At 50.0% G+C, this 18,756-nt stretch overlaps 1 protein-coding gene across 1 annotated transcript in view; it reads right to left on the bottom strand.

Annotated features, from left to right (window-relative positions):
* Positions 1–18,756, bottom strand: part of SH2D4B (SH2 domain containing 4B) — a 1,234,963-nt gene that overhangs the window by 649,537 nt on the left and 566,670 nt on the right. The gene's annotated exons all lie outside the window — the stretch shown is intronic.

The following is an 18,756-nucleotide window of genomic DNA, read 5'->3' as shown; positions in this document are numbered from 1 at the left end:
TGCATGTGTCAACTACAGTGGAGGTGGTGAGTGCAGGTGTGGTGTACTGGGTGCATGTACGGCTGTCTGCTATTGTGGTGAGTGCAGGTAGAGGAGCAGTAACAGTGAGTGAAGGTGCAGTGCATGAGGGTGTGCATGTAGAGGGGACAGACAGGGAGGCAGAAGAGGCGGGCACACTGGGGGAAGTGGACGTTGTTGTGTGTGCAGGTGTCTGTTGGCTGTGTGAATGCTTGTGGTGCGATGTGTGGTGCTTGTGTTTGGAAATGTGTTTCTTGTGTGTTGACGTGCTTGACTGCGTGTCTGAATGTGTGCCTTGGACGGGTGAAGGGAGTGGGGTGCTGGAAGGGGTGGAGGAGGTTGGAGGGGGGGACGGAATGGCCAGGGAAACTGGCTGCCGTCAAGAGGAGGCCAGAGCCTGAAAAGATCTCTGTAGGCCAGACACGGCACAGTGAATGCCATCCAGATAGGCTTTTGTCTGCTGCACCTCTGATGCTAGTCCCTGGATGGCATTAATGATGGTTGTCTGCCCTACAGAGATGGTTCTCAGGAGGTCATTAGCCTCCTCTGTGAGGGCAGCAGGGCTGACTGGGGCAGGGGAGGAGGTGCCTGGGGCGAAGGAGACACCCACCTTCCTGGGTGGGCGGGCAGGGGCAACTCGGTGGGGAGCTGAAGGGAGGGCGCTGATGGTATGGGCGTGGCGGAATATGTTACAGTAGTGGTGTGTGCACTAGGGTCCGCCACCGCCAGAGGACCCCCATCGGAGGAGGTTTCAGAGTCACTACCCCCTGTGGTAGTAGCCTCCCCCGTGGAAGTCCCCCCGCCCTCCCACCCACTGGTCCCCTGGGTGTCCATTGTCTCTGCCTCGGAGGATCCGTGGGCCGCTGCCTCCCCACTTGCTGGTGCCTCAGCTCCCTCGCCTGATGTTGATGCTGTACCAGACAAACACAAGAGAACAGGGATGGGGAGACAAAACAGGAGAGACACGTAAATAGCTGAATGCTGATACACAATGGCCAGACATACACCTACCCAGCAGACACACACAACAGGCAGCACCATGCACTAGGCCCATGTCCATGGCCCTGACTACTGAGCAGTATACTGACCCACACCCATATCCTGAAATTGTATTTGAGCTGAGGTAGGTGAAACCTGACAGGGACACCCCTTCACCCTTTGGGGAGCAGGCAGTAGCTGGACACCAGTCAAAAACCCTGCTCTGAGCACCATGAGCCCTATCGCACACACACTCATCCTTCCAGGCTGAAGTATGGGCTGTGAGTGCTCACCCCGTTGTGACTGCTGTGCAGCCTTCATGCGCCCATCCAGGTCTGGGTACGCCACCGCCAGGATTCTTCGCATGAGGGGGGTCAGTACCCGATGGGCACACCTTCCACATTCGGGAGGATTTCCCCAGGTGGGCCTCACTGATCTTGTGTAGGGAGATACAGAAATGAAACACAGAGGTCAGGCACCTGCACGATGGAAACAGTTGGCATATTGTCAGACATAGGACGGACAGTACTCCCAGAAAGGCTGGACATTGGCACGCAGCATTCCATGCACCAAGCCCCATCCTGGCTCACAGGGACACACATCTGAGCAATCCACTCCAGCCATTACACACACAGTGCCCCCCAAACCCGGACTCACCCGTACCTCTGGCCGGCCATAGAGTCTGCCGTACAGGGGCAGGACCCCTTCCACCAGTTTCTCCAGTTCCTCCTGGGTAAAGGCCTTGGCCTTTTCCCCTGCACCACGTGAAACATCCATAGCCAGAGGCAGGGCTCAAGTGATCAAACACTGATGAGCGCGCTTACGTTACGCAACGGTATGCACCGTCACAGCCGGCGGCGATCATGATACGCCAGGATTCCCCACTGGCATCCATGTTATAAAATGAGGGTGTGAACAGTGGTCAACACCGCTGTACGCTGTGACGTCAACCGCTAGCGGTCCTAAGTCACTTCCACAATGAAGGGGCAGAACTACATTGGGCAGACATTTTGCCATCACCTACTCATCTTGAAAGTCTTTTCACTCACAATGCTGGGCCTACTAGCCATATGAAGCACCTATGGCTCTATCCATAGAGTAAAAAATCACCCTTGATTTATTACGTTACCTCGTAGTGATGTAAATGTACATCTGTCAGGTTGCAGTTTTTGTACTGACACTACTATGAAGAATGCAGTGAATGTTTTCAGCAAATCTGCTAGTGTATGTATGCACATGACTCCTTTTTCTTAGCCCTCACAGGTATTGACCCTTATGGCGAAGAAGGGCACCATCAATGTACAGACCACTTGTGGATATGGGGACCATGGTGGAGCATCAGATTATAATCACCTACAGACTCACACGTGCAACTATTCAGGACCTATGTGCATTACTGGATCCTGCACTGACTCCAGGAAATCGTAATCAGCATGCCATTCCAACTGAGGTGCAGGTGCTCTCTGCACTCCATTTCCTGGCCACAGGCTCTTTTCAAGTGACAGTGGGCATGGGTGCTGGTTTCTCACAGCCAATGATCAGCCAGGTACTGACCAGATTTCTGAATGCATTTGTACAACATCTGCAATCCTATGTGCGATTCCCCCAAAGTGCTGACCTCCATGCCATCAAGTCTGACTTCTATGCCTTTGCAAACATTCCCCATGTTATTGGTGCCATTGATGGAACCCACATTCCCATCATCCCCCCAAGAGTGAGTGAACAGGTGTACAGAAACAGGAAGAACTTTCACTCCATGAACATCCAATTGGTATGTACTGCAGACCAGTACATATCCCATGTGAATGCCATGTTTCCTGGTTCTGTCCATGATTCAATTGTGTTGAGGAACAGTAGTGTGCCACAAAAGATGGAACAACTACAAGAGGACAGAGGGTGGATCATAGGTACGTGTGCCTGTCACTAACTGACACAATGCTGAAAAACAGCCTGTCTGACTAAGGACATTCCAAGGATGACTCTGTATTGACCATTCTCTAGGGGATTCTAGCTATCCAAACTTGCGTTGGCTCCTGCCACCAGTGAGGAATCCCAGGACGGATGCAGAGAGGAAATACAATGAGGCCCATGGACGTAGTAGGAGGGTGATAGAGCATACTATAGGGCTCCTGAAAGCTAGATTCCGGTGCCTACATAACTCTGAGGGTTCCCTGGCCTGTGGCCCTGATAAGGTGTGTAGAATAGTGGTGGCCTGCTGCATGCTGCACAACGTGGCAGTGAAACATTCAATCCCCATTTTGGAGGTGGAAGGTGCTATAGGTCCTGATCCGTTACCTCAGAGAGGTGAGGAGAGTGATGGTGATGATGAGGAAGGGGAAGATGTAAATTCCAGAAACCATCTGATACAACTCTACTTCCAATAACTGTGTGGAACTTCAGTCTGTCCAGTGGTTAGTGAATGATACTGTGAGTGTGCCATGTCATCTAAGAGGAATTGGTCATGATATGTGAGACATGGACCTCTTCAGCATGGTGCAGACAGCCAATAAATACTTTTCCTTCTTCACTTTTTTGAAATACATTTTACCACCACCATGCACAATTTGAGAATAAAGTTGATCCCTGCCTGTTGCATCCTTACTCCACTTTATTCATCATTGAAGACAGGGGACAGTGTTACAGGTGAGATAAGTTGTTTATTGGTGGAATACAGTGGAATGTGCTATGTACAGTGATGGAATTCGTAATGGTTGGGTGTCCTCAAAACCGACTTGGTGACAGCTCTGTTTGTTGTCATAGGTGAGTCCTATTTGTCATTTACTACTTTATTTAGTCCTCAGCTAAGTGCAGTTGGTGAATGGGTGGGATGGTTGCTTGGCAGTAGTAGCAGTGTCAATTGTTGGAGGGGGGCTTGTTTTTTGCTGGGTTTCCAGTGCCATATCTTGGTCTGAGACTATGTTTGGGGACCTGCTGTGGAACTTCTTGAAGTGGCATGGTTGGGCCTTGTGATTCCTGGGAGGGTATTTCCTATGCTGTTTCTGCTGCTTGGGTCATCTGTTGCTGGAGGGCCAGGGCTGTTGTGGGGGCCTCTTGTCAAGTGTGGGTGTCTGAGGGTTTGTTGACTGACTGCAGCAGTGCTCCAGCAATGGTGGCCATTGTGGCATTGTGTTCTTTCCACTGCTCCATGGCCTGTTGGTGTTGTTTCAGCTGCATCCTCTGACTTTGATCTAGGGAGGTTACAATCTGTGCCAACCGGTCTTGGGCATGTTGGTATGCCCCCAATACCTCTGCAATGACGTCCTGGGCAGCTGCATCTATCAGTGCCCTGCCCCCTGACCCACTGGGGCACTTGGCCTTGCCCTGGCCTGTGTCCCCTGCGCAGGTCTTAAAGTGCCACTAGTACTGGGGCCCTCGTCTTCCTGCATGTTGGGGGTGGGAGACTGTGGCCTCTGTTGCTGTATCACACCTGTTTGTGCCCTGGGTCCACTGGTGTGGGTACGCCTCCCCTGGCCTGCTGATCTTACTTGGTGTGAGGGGTGATAGTGTTTTCCTGGGTGGGGCTTCTGCTTGGTGAGCATCCAGGGCTGTGTGAGGGGCCTGCCTGCTCATCAGTGTCCAGGTATCTTTCACCAGTGTCCTGTGAAGTGCCTCTGTCTCCCTGGAGTCCTGTGGCACTCCTTGTTCCCTCCATTAGGGTTGCAGGGGTGGGTGGCTGAGCACAGCAGGAGTGATGTGGACCTAGTAGTGAGTTGTGGGGGATGCAGGGTGGTGGATGTGGTGGGTAATGGCTGGGTGGGTTGTGGGTCTAGGTGGGTGTGGGTATGGTGGGGTGGTGCATCCATTACAGGTATGGTGTATATGGGGTAGATGTAGACGACTTACCCGAGTCCATTCCTTCAGTGAGTCCAGTGAGTCCCTCTGGGCGTAGGATGGCGAGTACCTTCTCCTCCCAGTCTGTGTACTGGTGGTGGTGTGGGTGGCGATCCTCCCCCAGTCTTCTGCACTGCGATGTGGTGCCTTGGATGCCATGGCCCGGACCTTCCCCCGCAGGTCGTTCCATCTCTTGCGGATGTCGGCCCTGGTGCGTGGACGGTGTCCCACTGCATTCACCCTGTTGACAATGGTCTGCCAGAGCTCAATTTTCCGGGCGATGGGTCTGTGCTGCACATCGGAGCCGAATATTAGTGGCTCCACGTTTAGGATCTCGTCCACCATGGTCCTTAGCTCCCTTTCAGTGAAGCGTGGATTTTTTGGGGGGACATGTTGAGGGTGGTGGATGGCGTCAGGAATGGGTTCGGTGTCTGGGTGCTCCTGTGTGGGTCACTATGCGTGTCCTGTCTGCTGCCGTTCTCTGTCTGGCTCTGGTGCTCTCCGTCTTCTGGTCGTGGTTTCCTTGCAAGGGATTGTAGGGTGTGTCTGGGGGTGTTTTATGGTGTTCAGGATGTGTGTTAGGTGTGTGGGTGCTAAGCCTAGTCAATGTGTGCACTGGTTGCGTTTGGGCACACTTGCCTTCTGTGGTGGTCGCAGCCGCCAATGGTCATCTGGCCTCCACTGTCCGCTGAGGTGATTTGGGCATCATTATTTGGAGGGCGGGTTGTGGGTGTGCTTGGCGGCGGTGGGGTGGGCCGGGATTCCCGCCGACAGGGTCCTGGTGGGGAGTGGTGGTGTGGGAATGTTTGGCGGCGTTGGGTTTTTTGTTCAGTATATGGCGGGTTTCCAATCGCCGGCGGGATTCTGTTCACCGCTCTCACTGCAGTCGGCAGTCTTTACCACCATGTTGATAATGTCCGCTTTAGTCTCTTTTTTGGAGATTTTCTTCACCGGTACAAACCTGCAAATCTGGCAGGGTCGCAGTTGAGGCAAGTCGGCTAGAGTTGCCGCGGCTGGTCGATCCCTCTATGGAGTATTTTTCCAAAAGTTCTCCAAACTTCTGGATCTTCTCCCAGATGTTCCTTTAAGGTTCTTTTGGGGTCCACAGCTCATCCCAAGGTTCCAGAAGCTCTGGGATGAACCTTGGGGGTGTGGACTACAACTCAGAGAATGCACCTGGCGCAAACTCCTTTTTGGCCACTGGACAGTGGTCAGCTGGTTGATTTCTTCAGGAGTTGGTGCAGGGGACTCTGGTTAGCAATGTTTCACATGTAGCAAACAGGGAGTCCCTCCTTGAACCAGTTGAAGCCAGGCAAAGTCCTTCTTGTGGTGAAGCCCAAGTGTGCAGCTGGTGCAGTCCTTCAGAGTGCAGGGTCCAGGTGCAGGCCAGGGGTCCAGCAGGGCAGTCCTTCTTCTTCTGTAGTTCTTCCTGGTAGGGATCTGGTAGGGAACTGAGGTGTAGGTGCAGGTCTGCCATATGTTACATCTGGCTGAGCCCACCCACTGGTGTGGCTAAAAATCATAAACACACCCCTCTCCTGTCCTCTCCTAATCTAATCAAGGGGGCACCTAGTTGTCTGGGGTGGCAGGATGTGGGGGTGTTGCTGGGTTGCTCCAAATGTCCTTCTCTGCCTTTGAAGACCAGTTTGGCAGCCCTCCCCCTTCCTGCCTCACCATCTGCTGAGGGGAGATCTCGTCCCACAGGCACATCTTTTTGTGTGAAGCCAGGCCACTTCACACCTCATCAAGGCAGCCTGGCCAGGCTGCCAGAGGCTGGACAATCAGAGAACAGCAGCAAAAACAATGCAGGGCTGGAGTTGGCAACTTTTCAGGTAAAATTTAAAACTCTTTACCTGAACAAGTTATATTAAATCCAACAACTGGAAGTTGTGGGATGTATTATAACAATTAATTTGATACCAAACTCTTGGTATCTATTACTTAAGGGGACTTTTCAAATTAAAATAAAGTCTCCCCATTCTAGCCTATGGAGGCCATTCACTAAAATGAGGGAAAAACAAATGTGGCTGTTTTACCTCACCAGGGCTTATAAAACTATTTTTATAAGGTCCCTACTTATAGTTACATGGCAAAAAGCCCTAGGGGCACATAGGGCACACCTTAGGGGTGACTTATATGTAACAATAAGGTAGTTAAAGACTTGGGAACTACTTTTAATTCCAAAGTCGAATTTGCATATAACTTTAATTCAAAAGCAGCCACCAAGGCAGGCCTGCCTTTAAAATGACACTGGGCACCTCAGCAGTGCTCCTATGGGGGCACTCCCTATGCTGGGGTCCCTAAACCTCGATGCCCTACCATATACTAGGGACTTATAGGTAGGTTGGCTTATCCAATTATAATTAGCCTAATTTGCATATCTATGTAACACAGAGGACAGGCCCTGGGACTGGTTAGCAGTACCCAGAGCACCATCAGAGTCAGTAAAACCCCAGCAAAAAGTGAAAAATTGGGGCAAAATGTTAGGGAGACCTCTGCAATCAGCCCTGTTCTCTCACAGCAAGGTTGGCATTCCCATGCAAAAAATGACTCTATGGCCTTATCCCCACATTAATCCCCTGTGTTAAAATCCCGCACAGGGAGAGGAGGGGACAAATAATGGTGCAAAGCAATGTCTGATCATGAACATTTTATAGTTTTGTTTCTTTAACAAGTATACTTCCAATCTGGAAGAATTGGAAGAAGGTTACAGTTATTTTATGAACAACAAAATACGCTCGTGCAGGAAATGAGTTCGATAGGTAAGACGTCCTTGTTTCTCAAGGATTGATCCAAGAAACAGAGAATCAAAATACTACCGACATAATTGCATTTGCCAGGTGGCAAGTGTGATGATTATGCTTTTATTTGTGTTTAATACTTTCTTTTGACACATCTCCCTCCTCACAGTCCCCTTACCTACACCCTTCTCCCACCAGCCACTCCAATGATCTGTGTTACCACGACATTCAGATTTGGTGGTGCCTAGAGGTAGAACATTCTATCAGCATGTAAACTTTGCACTTGTATAGCGCACTACTCACCCATTAGGGTCTCAAGGCGCTGTACTCATACCGCTATGGAACCCCTCCTGGCTTTTCCCTGTGAGGTGCCCACTTCTGGGCACCCCCAGGGTGAAGCCAGGCATCCAAGCACTGCTGGGGCCGTTGTGGAGATTAAGCAAGCTATAGCCCAGAGTTGCAGAGTGGGACCCATTAATTAGATTAGGCACCAAGGAGAGAATTATCTGGTCCAAGGGAATTGAGCCCAAGACCTGTCGAAGCGGGACATGAACCCTGGTCTTGAGCCAGATCTCTGCTTCAGGGTCTGCCACTCTAACCATTGTGCCACACTTCTCCACAGCGTGCAATCCCCGAGGACTATTGCACTGACACCTACCTGCCCTACCATATACTAGGGACTTGTATGTAGGTTGACATAGCCAATTATAATCAGCCTAATTTGCACACTCATCTTACATAGAGCACAGGCCCTGGGACAGATTAGCAGTACCCAGGGAACCATCAGAGTCAGGAAAACACCAGCAAAAAATGAGAAATAGGAGCAAAAATTTAGGGGGCTCCTGCAATCAGCCCAGTTTTCTAACAACATCCCTCTGGGCTCACCATTTTATTTATGGGGGAGGGGGCACACAGCCCCCTCCCGAGCATATTTCGGCCCTGGGGACCCCATTCCTCCCAGCCTGGCTTTATTGAAATGTGGGATGGGATATGCAGTACCCTCAGGGGTGGATCCCAGCCCAGGGAATCCCTTTACCTGGGGTCTGGCCAAAATTATAAGGGAGCACGCAGCCTCTCTCCCCAGGCCAATTTCAGCTCTAGAGACCCTTTTCCCCAGGGCTCAGATGATGACTAAAAGTGAAGAGGGCTGCGTGGCCCCCTCCCCAAGCCTAAGAAGGTGACAAACTAGTTTTGAAAATTTCTTAAAGATTTGTCAAAAGGTGCCAAAGAAATTCTTTTTTTTCTTTATACATTTTTTTATTTGCATTTATATCGAGACACAATATTTCCAGTGAATCACGCATACGGATCAAATTATAATGTCTCTGAAAAGAAAATAAGAACAAATACAGATATATGTTCTTTAGTAAAGAAAACTCCCCCCACCCCCCTCCCTTTCCCCCAACTCTCGTTATGGCACACAACCTCACTTTGATCAGCCCCACCAGTCTTGTTTGTTTCTTTCATCCCTAGACCCGTGTTTGTAGGCTCTCCTTGCATGGCCCTTGATTCTATCTCTTGTGTGTCGCTCTTAAGGCGGTTTCCCCCAACCTGATCTATATCTCCAGGGAGTAATATGTGATCCAGTCTCCCCATATCTTTCGAAATTTTTGCGGGCATCCTCTGTTGATATACATTGTCTTTTCCCCCATCATGAACCCGTCCATGCCCTTTCTCTTCATGCGCTTATCATCGGGCAGCTATCAGCTCCCCATAATCGTACTATGTCTCTTTTGGCGACCATCAGCCCTAGCCCGCAGAACAGGAGCTTCCTTCTGGGCAAGTCTACATCATTGGATATGCCTAGAATTATATATTTGGGGTCGAGAGGGATCTGTGCAGTCAGGACTCCGGTGAGTATTCCTATCCCCTTATTCCAGTACACCTTAATCTTGGGACATTCCCATAGTACATACAAAAAGGATCCAACCCCACCACAACCTCTGCTGCAATCTGGACGCCTGGCCCTCCCCATCCGGTGTAGCCTCTGTGGGTCATAGTATATTCTGTGTAGAATCTTGAATTGTATCAGTCTGAGTCGTATCCTAATTGTGACCTCTCTAGGGAACATCAAAGCAGTCTCCCAATCTATGTCCTCCAAGGGGCCTATCTCCGTCTCCCACCAGGTGTGCAGGCCAATCAGTGTGTTTGGCATGTTATTGTTAATGGTCTTGTATACTGCTGAGGTCCCTTTCGCTATGATCTTGGTCGACAACAGCCAGCCCTCCAGGGGGGAGTAGTCCGGAATCTCCACTCCCCGAAGACCCTCTGCTACCCAAGCGTGTCTCACGCGTAGATAGTGAAAGTACTGGGTTCTATTTAGGTCTTATTCTTCCTGTAGAGATTCGAAGGGCTTAATTTCCCCATTTCGTAGCAAATCACCAAGCTCAGAAATTCCAATCCTGTCCCAACTCTCGTAGCCCTTGAGTTTCTTAATTTCTTTTAACCATCCACTTTCCCAGAGAGGGGTCATACTAGTGGGTCGTCTATACCATCCCACCATTTTGTTGCCTCTTTTCCAGGCCATTAAAGTCACTTTTGTGGCTGCGGTGAGGTGTCGGTTTCCCACCCTCTCGTAGAGGAATTGTCTACATGTCTTGCCCTCCCATTGTAGTCGTTCCAGACGGAATGTGGGATGTTCGTCTGTGGCAAACACCCAGCCATTCACATTAATAAGGTGGGCCGCCCAATAGTATGCCTCTTTGTCCGGTAGGGACAAGCCCCCAGCGTACTGATTGCGCCAAACGGTTTTAAGGGCTATTCGCGGGTGTTTCCCTTCCCACAGAAAACGTCGTATGTCCCCTTCTATGTCTCTAAATTGGCCTGAGGGAATTTGGTAGTACGTGTTCTGCAGAACGTATAGCAACTTTGGTAGAGAGATCATTTTGACCATGGCGACCCTGCCCATCAACGTCAGAGGCAAAGTTGTCCATCTATTAAAATCAGAACTGCATTCCCTTACCACCTTCCCTAGATTACGGCTATGGCTTCTATCAGCCTCGTGTGTAACGTAAATACCCAGGTATGTGAACCCTTCTTTCGTGCATTGTAGCCTCATCGGCAAATGGGGCATGCGGGCACCCCCCTGCGTTTTGTAAAGGATTGATTTTTGCCAATTGATACAATAGCCGAAATGTCTCCCATATTCTCAATTAATAGAAACAATCGCGGGAGGGTCCGGGCGGGGCGGGTGATGTAGAGGAGGACGTCATCCGCATCTAGGGAGATACGTTCTTCATCCCTTTCGTCCACTTTTAGTCCAAAGCCATATAGGCCTGTTGAATTCCTGATCTTGCACGCCATAGATTCAAGAGTAAGGGCAAATAGTAGGGGGGACAGCGGGCAGCCCTGTCTCGTACCCCTCTTTATGGGGAATTCTGAAGAGAGGACTCCATTTACTCTCATCCTCGCCACCGGTTCTGTGTTTAACAGTCTCACCCACGCTACATACTTTGGGCCGAAACCAAATCTCTGCAGCGTGGTCTCCAGGAAGGGCCAGTGGACCGCATCGAAGGCCTTTTCCGCGTCCAGGGCCAGGAATAAGTGCGGCTCCGAGCGTTTCATGATTGCGGCTAGCCATACATGTGCTCTTCTCAAGTTGTGTCTTGTGGATCTCCCTGGCATGAAGCCGGTCTGATCCAGGTGGACCAATGAGGAGATGACCCCTAACATTCGGGTGGCAAGCACCGTGGCAAGGACCTTTACCTCAACATTCAATAGGGATATCGGTCTATATGAGGCACAGCTGGATTTAGGCCTTCCCTCTTTGTGTATAACCGCAATCTCCGCCCTTCGTAAGTCAGGGGGAAGAATCTCTTGACTCCGAGCATCTAGATACATGTTTAGTAAATGGGGAGCCAGTATTTCTCGGAGGTTTTTAAAGACCTCTGCCAGGAAGCCATTTGGTCCTGGTGCCTTGCCTGGTCAAATCCGTGTCATAGCAGTCAAGATTTCCTCTATCGTGATTTCGCTCTCAAGTTCGTTTAGTCTCTTGTCATCTAAAGTAGGGACATCTATCTCGTTTAAGTATACCGCAATGTGATCCACATTTGCCAACGGTCTAGCTTTATAGAAGTCTCCATAATAACTAGCAAATGCCTCTGCTATGCCCTCATCCGCTGTTACCCTGGTCCCGTCTTGGGTTTCAATCTCTGGAACCCATCTAGCTTCTCTTTCTTTTTTCCCGAGCCAGGCGAGAAGTTTCCCCGCTTTATCTCCAGTTTCGTATAGTCTGTATTGGGTTGCCTGCAGGCGGGAGCGTGCCTCTTTATCTGTTGTCTCTCTATATTCTACCTTCGCTAGCTCTAGTTGTCTGAGAAGTGTGGGTGTAGGCATAGATATCACCTTCGCCTCTAACTCAAGGAGCATTTTTTCCATTTCACTCAGTTTTCTATTATCTCTTCGCCTTTTTTGAGCCACTAGGTTTTGGGCACTGTCTCTAAGTACTGTCTTATAGGCTTCCCATAATATCACTGCAGAGTCCACTGACCCTACATTTTCTTTGTAATACAATTCGGTGTCTATGCGCAGTTCTCTACTCACTTCCTGATCTTGTAGGTCCCAAGAATTCAGCCTCCATTCTCTGCGACCCCCATATTTCCAATCCATTGTCACCAGTAGGGGGGACTGATCGGAGAGTCCCCTTGCTAGGTAGTCTGCCCCGGTTGCCCTTCCCACCTCACCAGCAGGGGCAAAGACATAGTCCAGACGGGAAAAGGCTCTGTGTGCCCCAGAGAAGTATGAGTATTTTCTTTCCGTGGGATGTATCCTTCTCCATATATCTGTCAATCCCAGGGAGGTCGCAAACCCCTGTAGTTGGGTGGTCTGTCCTGTTGCCCGTCTTACTCCTGTTCTGTCCAGTCCTATGTCCATCACATCATTGAAGTCCCCACCTAATATGTGAAGGGATGCTGAGGATGCTAATAGGAGCCTCGCAATCTTGTCTAGTAGAGGGCCCTGTAGTCTCGGGGGGGGGGGCGTATGCACTTATCAGTAGGATTTCCCTCCGTCCCCAGGACCCATCAACTCCCACAAAGCGACCGTCTGTATCCTCCCATTTTTTTGTAATCTGGAAGGGGGGGGGGTCTTACGGATCAGAACTGCTACTCCTCTTGAGCCGGATGTGTATCCTGCATGCTCGAGAACTATATAGGGGCCTCTGCTCAAAAAAACACATCTTGTACCTTTGAGGTGGGTCTCCTGTAGGAGCACTATATCTGGCTTTTGCCTTTTTATATACTGGGAGACTAGACCTCTTTTCACTCTTTTCACTCTATCACCAAGACCGTTGACATTCCAGGAGAGTACACTAAAACCTTTTTCATTGCTGAGAGATGTTACTCTATCGGCACTTCCAGGTGTCATCTCTTTTAATGGAAGTATTAATGTCGACATTATCAGCCCTACTGGGACTCCCTCGAGTGGTATGGTGTCGTTTGGTGGCATTCAGATGATGCTCGTCCCCTTGCTTCTGTGTCTGTGGGTTTGCCATGTAACTTAGAAATAACCTTTTAATACCTAACTGACTGTAACTTAACTTCCCTCCCACCCCCCTCCCCACCTCCCGAAGGCCCCTGTGAGCATGCAGCTGCATAGTTTTAGTCCACAGGAGACTGGAGGTCTGTAACCCCTTTTCCCCTTCCCCTCCCTTTCAACCGTGTAACCTGAGTACAGTAATCAAACCACCCTGTTATAAGGGGTGAAAAGAACCTTTTGCAAGTTTGGGGTAAGATTGAGACGGCTCACCACCTCCTTCTGTCGCAGTCTTGTTTCTACCCATCCGGACTTACGGAATCCGGGGCTCCTGTTCCACCTCCATTCTGTCAATAGCTTCTAGTAATGGGTGCGGGGATCCCCCGCACATACCCACCCCACTCTCGGGCGTTCGTGGGCTTGCCCCTTCTTGACCACTCCAAGTCTGGGCTCTTACACTGCGGCTATCCTCTGAGTCTGTAGTATCTGCCCTCGTATCTGTGTGTCCGGGGATCTGCCAGGGCGTGCTTCTTCCAGCTCTCTGTCTCCGCCTGCCTCTGCGTACTTGTAGGGACCATTCTTTGGGTTTCGCACCCGCCGTTGTCTTGGGCATCTTTTCGGGTTCTCTAGGCCTCCCATTGCCAAGTCGGGCTCTCTCCTCAATCCAGTCCCAGGCCTCCTCCGGAGACTGGAAAACTCTTGAAACATGATTTTAAGTTTGGCTGGGAAGAGGAGCATGTATCCAAGCTAAAGGCCCTGGAGCCGGGCTTTGACTGCATCAAAGGCTCGTCGCTGTTTCTGCACCTCCCTCGTGTAGTCCAGGAAGACAAGGATCTTTGTGTTCTCGTACCTCACCTCTCCCATCTTTCGAACTTCCGACAGGATCATGTCTCTATCCTGGTAGTCAAGAAAGCAGGCAATTACTGGTCTGTAGGGCGCTCCCGGCAGGGGCTTCTCCCCCAAAGCCCTATGTGCATGTTCTATTATGAAACATGACGAAAACGTATCCAGCGGAATAACACGTTTGAGCTATTGACTTAGAAAGTTGTTCATGTCAGACCCTTCCGCTCCTTCTGCAAATCCCACAAAGCAGAGATTGTTGCGCCTTGCTCTATTTTCGGAATCTTCCAGCCTCCATATTACGTCTTTGTTGATGACTTTGATTTCTGCAACCTCCTTCCGTAGATCCCTTACCGTATCTTCTATTTCCGAGATGCGAGTCTCTGCCGACGTTACCCTCTCTATCACCTTGCAAAGATCCTGCCGGAGGAGGGACACCTCCGAGTGTACCTCTCCTATCCGTTCCTCAAGGGCACCCTGCGAAGCCTGTATGGCTGAGAGGAGCTCGCTGTTGTCCGGAGTGGGAGCGGGATCTCCCGCGGGCAACGGGGGGGTCACTACTTTTGTGTATCTGTCCATTTTGCCCTGACGGGGCGGCTTAGGGTCTTTGTCTCGTGCCATCTTGGGTCCCCAGGGCCCCGTCCGTATCCCTAAGTTCCAAGCAAGCCTCTAGTCCAACGCAGGATTACTCTTATTTCACCACCGTGGGTAAGCACCACGGGGGGGCATGCCCGGACCCCAGTCCAGCAACTCCGCTGCACGACTAGTCTTCGATCCTATGGGGTCGACGCCGGGTTCCAAGGTTTGTATAGGGGGTTTTTCTTACCCTCATCGAATTCTGGCAAAGTAGCTGTGCCAGGTTAGACCATGCCAAGTCTCTCGTGGCCCTTGTAGTATTTCTACTCTGATCAGCGCTATGTGTGGGCCTCTTCTTCCTCCCTCGCACCCCCCCTCACCATCCGTGGGTTATCTATCTGCGGGGGAGACACAGAGCCCAGTCCGGCATCACAGGCCCTGAGGTGAATCCTGAAAGATCAGGCATAGGGCGTTAGGAAGTTCAGTGTTGATTTTTAAAAAATGGTTTTAATTGGCAGGTTTTAGGGTTTAGTGTTGAACACCTGGCTCTTAAGATCGCCGCCTGTGCCAGCGGTGCGTCATCGGGAGCGGCCGAGCCCCGTAGGTCCGGACCTCCACTCACCGGACTCCTCGTCCACCCGCAGGCTGCACCGGAGGGCGCGCAGGCCTCACTGGCTCCGGCACGAGGCTCCCATAGTCAGTGGACCCCCAGCTGCTCCCGGTGGGGAAAGGAGGCCCGGGCCCAGCAAGCGTTTCTGCTCCAACCCTCCACTTACTGGGCCATCCACTCAGTCGCAGGGTTTTATCACCGGCCCCAGCTCCAGTCGGGCGCTCCGTTGCGCGCTAGGGCATCTCCCTCTCACAGCGCCGCTCTAGGGACCCGTCGCACACCGGTCCCAGCCTCATCCGGGGAGCATCCCCACGAGCCCTGGTGGTCCCGATCTTTTCAGGTCCCAGAGCGGCAGCCCTCTCTCGGGCCCTCGATCACGCCTCACCTCCTCCCCGGCGATCCTCTCAGCCACCAGGCCGCTTGTTCTCTGCGTCGTGTGGAGTGCGCTGCTGTAGCCCCTCCGTCCGTCAGTTTCAGAAACATGGTTTCTCGGGGGAACCCAAAGGCGGGGGGGACTCCCGGTCCCTGGCATCAAGTTTTGGAGGGTTATGTCGGGCAATCAGGATCTTAGTTGTCGGAGGCCGTCTCGGAGCTCTTCGAGACGTGTCCGCTTACGGCGCCATCTTGGCTCCTCCCCGCCAAAGTAATTATTAAAACAAAAAACACTTTTTTCCCATTGAAACTAGGTCCTAACTGTAACTACCTACCGCCAGAAGGTAATGATATACATACATTATTATTGTTTTGCTAATAACTTTTGTGACGGTTGATGAATTTTCACAAAAGCATTAAAAAAATGGTGCTCATTTCATCTGCTGTCTGGAAAGTTTCCGGTTGATCTGACAGAAGGGGGCTGAGAAAAAGGAGGGGGGGGGCCCAAAACATGTTTTCCCCATTCATTTTTTCATCGGGATTTTGAACAGTGATAGCGTCCAAACTGTTGGACGGAATTACACCAAATTTGGCAGAAAGTTAGCTTTTGGTCCAGAAAGATTAGGCCTTTTTTTGTTTTTTGGTGTTAATCCATTCAGTCATTTTTGAGAGATTAAAGAAAATACAAATTTGTATATATAAGGATGCGAAGGCTTTGCAAACCCTCCTCATCTTGTGTTGGGATATGATTGGCTGCAAATACTTCAACAAGGAAATGTTGGCAGCCATTTTGGAACTCAGCTTCAGCCGAGTCCCAGAAAAAAAAAGGATGTAAAAAAACAAAAGGGTACACAGTAGGTACACAGAGACCACTTGGCTCTGGTGCTGGAGTCCCCTAGAGCTAAATAGCATGTTTTAAACATTTTTGCTGTGAGTTGTGGCAGAACTGTTGATCTGGTGCAAAAAAAAAAAAAAAAAACAGCTTGGGCTCCCATGCTTGTTCTATAAACAGCTCCTGGGCGGGCCATGACCAGATAGCATTGAACTTTTAATGGTGGGTGCTACCCAGAACACCCGGCTCCCCTGAGGACTGCCACCTCCTTAGGGCTCCAAAAAGTATGTGTGCAGGGGCCACCCTGCCCCTTCCCAGCCCCGGGGTCAGGCACCTCCTTGGGGCACTTCCTTGGGGCACATCTCTGTATCTGATGCGGCACATCTCTGTATCTAATGTGGGGGGTCATGTGGCTCCCACATAGCCCTGGGGATCACCACATCCCTGAGGCAAAATATGAAATGGATGCCGGGGAGATGTGCAGCCCCTCTCAGCCACAGGGACCACTACCTCCCCAGGGATACAACAAAAGAGTGAAGGAGTCAGTTTCAGACCCCCAAGCCCTGGGGACCACCACCTCCCAGGGAAATAATCATTGGAGGGGGCCGCACGGCTCCCCTCAAGGAGACGATGATGGCCCTGGGAATCACCAACCCACAGGGCTGTCTCCTGCAGTATCCCAGGTGCACACCCCCAGGACATAGTTGTTTGATTTGCTTGTTGGGAGCTGACAGCTGACATTGCTCCCCCAAGCAGGGGGCTTCTATTTAAATCTGCTCCCTGCTTTTGGGATCAGTGCCGGCTCCCGCAGGACATGGGGAGCCAGCTAGGACCACAGGGGTCTTGAGGTTTCCCCTGCAGTACTGTCATTCTCATACTCTCTCTTCCATCCCATAATAGGATGGAAGAGGTAGAGATAGTCATTGCAATAGTCTCTCCATGGAATGACTTCAAAGAGTAAGACTAAGAAGATGTTTGGGGCAAATGTTATACTTATGTTTGGATGCAGAGCGGAACAGTCATTTCTGGTCTAATGGTCAAGGTCTTGTGCTGTCACTCAGGAGGCTGAAGGGTCAAATCCTAGTATCTCTTGGCATTGTGTTTGTTATTTCACTAGTGTTTTGACAGTTAAACCTGTTTAGTGATAGAACATTCACTTTTTTTTCCTGGGTGGGTTGAATGTCATAAGTATGTCTGGAAACAGCAGGGTAATGAGTCACCTGTGTTGTAATGGCTAAGGTCTCAGACTTTCACCCTGAAAGTTGAGGGTTCTAGTCCAGATGTGTCTGTCGTCATTTCCCAACTTCAATTTGTTTTCAACTTCAAACATTTAAGGTTCATAATGAAAGGTGATGTCACTCTTTTTAATTGACAAATACATTTTTCAATTTGTCCAGAAATTTCTCATTCTAAGTATATCATTCTCCAAAGCCTAAAAAACTCTCTATCTCTCTCCCTCTCTTTCTCTCATTCTCTCTCAATGTCTCTTTTTCAATCTCTTTCACCCACTTACCCACCCACTGTGACCCTTACACACCCACACACGGACCCACTCAGACCCTCGAACACCCACTCACAGACCTACTCAGACACTCACACATCCACTCAGACTCACACACACCCACACACAGACCCACTGAAACCCTCACACAGCCAGTCAGAGACCCATACAGAAACTGACGCACCCACTAAGACACTGATGCACTCACTCTCACACCCAGACAGACACTTTCACAGGCACTCTCTCTCCAAGTTACATCCTCTCACACCTATCCTCATATCCAGAGACCCAGGTTGAGGCCAAATCCCTCTGAACACGGCCAAAGGGCCATGGGTTATGTGGTTAGGGGGGTTGGTCACAGGGTCTGGTCGTGCGCAGCAGTGGTTGGATTAACGTAAAGTAATGAAAATAAATTACTTTACGTTAAAAAAACAATTGAAATTCACTAAAAAAACAAAGGTTACAAGGACGTTATAGTTAGGAAATAAAATTTGAAAAGAAAATAGAGATTCACTTAAAAAAAACAGATGTTACAGGGACGTTATAGTACATTTTAAAAGTACCAAACCATAGAAATTCACCAGTTATAGTAAGAGCTATCTCAAATAACTATAACTCGTGCCCTAAGGTAACTATAGCTCGCGCCCTCGCCATGCACTGCTAATTACCCCACAAATTACAGCACTCATGGCATCTTTGATAACATCATTGATAATGGCACTGTAACATCTGCAGTAAAATTATTGATCACATAACTGTGCACAGCAGGGGAGTGAGTTATAGTCAGACATGCAAAGATAAACAAATGAAGGATGGACAATTAACTCTGAGCATTTAGGTAAAATGCCCAAATACTTTGATTTTATTTTTAGTATATACTGATTCTGAGTAATATTGTGTATTTTCGATCATTTGCTTAACATCATCAATGAAACACGAGGGCCAGATTTGGAAGGAACTGGTGCAGGTTGTGCCAAATTTGGAG

The sequence above is a fragment of the Pleurodeles waltl genome, chromosome 6, assembly GCF_031143425.1.
Source record: "Pleurodeles waltl isolate 20211129_DDA chromosome 6, aPleWal1.hap1.20221129, whole genome shotgun sequence".
Taxonomy (NCBI): Eukaryota; Metazoa; Chordata; class Amphibia; order Caudata; family Salamandridae; genus Pleurodeles; species Pleurodeles waltl.
The sequence above is the reverse complement of the archived record's forward strand: the minus strand, read 5'-3'. Positions and strand labels throughout refer to the sequence as shown.